This window comes from Aptenodytes forsteri, unplaced genomic scaffold (genome assembly GCF_000699145.1).
Source record: "Aptenodytes forsteri isolate BGI_AS27 unplaced genomic scaffold, ASM69914v1 Scaffold185, whole genome shotgun sequence".
In the NCBI taxonomy this organism is placed as follows: Eukaryota; Metazoa; Chordata; class Aves; order Sphenisciformes; family Spheniscidae; genus Aptenodytes; species Aptenodytes forsteri.
In genome coordinates, this window is record NW_008796214.1 from 211,290 (window position 1) to 213,528 (window position 2,239).

A 2,239-nucleotide genomic window follows, 5' to 3' on the forward strand; every position below is an offset into this window, starting at 1 on the left:
CCCCCGACCTCTCCTTCACCTAAGAGAAACAACTTCAATTTTACATTTTGAGATGCACGGAAGACAACGTGTCCTTTCTAATAACAACCACCCTGATTTTGCTTCTGATATAAAGTAATTCTGTAATCCCTCACTGGTTTAGCTGTAGTACAAATCCCAGTGCAGTCCCAAACTGATTTTTAAAATGCTAGCAGTTTAGTTACTTTTACAAAAGGATCAACTCTCAGTAGCATTTTTGAAGAAGTTTCGAAGAGCTCACACAGGGGCTTGCAGTGCTTTAAATAAAACGATTCCAGTTTGTGCACAACTAGTCTGCATAGGCACGAGCAATTCCAGAACACTTGGCGCTTCCAGTTTGTTGCGCTAGTGGGCATAATGAAGTTTAATAACAGGTTGCATGATGGAAAAATGTCCAGTTTAAGCCAATTTATTTTACAGTGTGACACAGCCAAAACCTCACTCACTAGCTCTGTTTGGCTCCTGACAGAATTGTCCATGTCTCCTGCATAAAGCACCTCGAATCAGTGATGAACCTTGCCCCTGCAGGGGTCCTCATCTGGGCTTCGTTTCTAACCCCTCTTTCAAGAAGTCATCAGCTTCAAGTCAACAGCAGAAGCGACTAACTGAAGAGCTGTCTCGCTTGCCTGCTGAGTACAAGACCACAGATACAGTCTTGTAGCCCCATCCTCAAAGATGAGGGATGGCATTTTTAGAGAGGCTCTATTTTCTCATTTTTAGAGACTCCCTGAGAATTCACCCCAAGATGGGTGCAAGTGATCTGCACCACTTCAGAGCAGCAATGTAACATTCAAAGGTGTTCAGACTTTAGTCTCTAAGCTCTTCACCAAACAAGCAGCCATGATATTTGGCATTTAACCTCCCAGGAATGAAGGCTTCAGCTTTGCCTATTTATTCTTGCACCCTTCACCAAAAGCTGACAGTCTCCTGTTTAAGCAGGAAAGGCAGAAAGCAAGGAAGAAATTAAACCACTCTCAACTCTTTCCTTGCTACGGGTTCAGACGTCTTTATAAAAAACCCCGAGTGCTCAAGTCTCAGCCTTGTCCTTCCTCTTCTGCATCCGAGTAGGGGACAGGGTCAGCAACAGCCTACAGCCAAAAATGCCTCTGGACAACTTTGAAATGTTTCTTTCCATCTTATCGCTTGTTTACACTCTCCTCTTCCAAGGAGGCAGCTTCAACTCGGGTCAGTCAAAGCCAGTACTGCCAGGTAAAAAGTATGGCAACGCTACTGCAAGCAAGAGGACAGAGAGTGCCTGTACCTGGAAGGGTGGCGCAGGGCCAGCACTGGAGGTCAGAGGAGTTCATAAGGGGATGGCGAGATCCCACAAGGGGAGGATGCCAAGCGAAGCCTGGCCAAAGTGCTTGTCCAGGCCAAGGGGGGTGGTTTTATTTCAGCTGGGAGCTGGGACAAAGCACGGTGCTAGGAGTCGCTGCAACTACAGGGAGCTCCGGAGGGGCCAGCCTCATCACCTGGGCCCTGGGAGCAGGCTCTGCTCTGGAGGGGCCAGCCCCACCGCCCCGACCCCGGGACCAGGCTCTGCTCTGGGCTCCCTCTGCCCTCCCAGCCCCCGGGGAGCAGAGCTGAGCCACACAGCTGCCGCATGCTCTGCCACTCACATGCCATCACCACGGGGATTTGTTGCCCACAAATGAATTTCAACGTTTAAACCGTCCAGGCTCATCTGTGTAGCAACTCTAATACTCTTTAAGCTCCCTCAAGTTTCTAAATGCTTAAAGCTATTACAATCTCTTTGTTATTTTACATTAGGCATCCCATTAACTATTTTCTTACTTTGATGTAATCAGTGTTTTACATTATTTGGAGATTAATTCTGGACAATGAGGCCACATGGCCTGTCTTTTCTACCAGCAGACCGGCCTAGAAAAGAGGATCCTGGGCTGCCCGACTTTGTCAGAGCCACCATCCCTGCCGCCCTGTGGAGCACACCAAGCACAACCACCCCCCTCCACCATCAGCTGGGTGCAGGGCAGTCCCCGCAGCCAGACACAGCAGGCAGCACTTGGTGTGAGCAGCCCCTAGTGCTGCAGCACCATGCTGGAGATGGGCAAGGTGTCTCTCGGCATGGCCCGTGGCACCATCCTGCGGCACCATCCTGCTGGGATGTGCCGGTGCCCGTGCCTTGGGTCTACTCTGCCAGCATTTGAGCCCATTCCTCTGCAGAGGACATGTTTGCAAAGTCCAAGTACAAGACCACCTT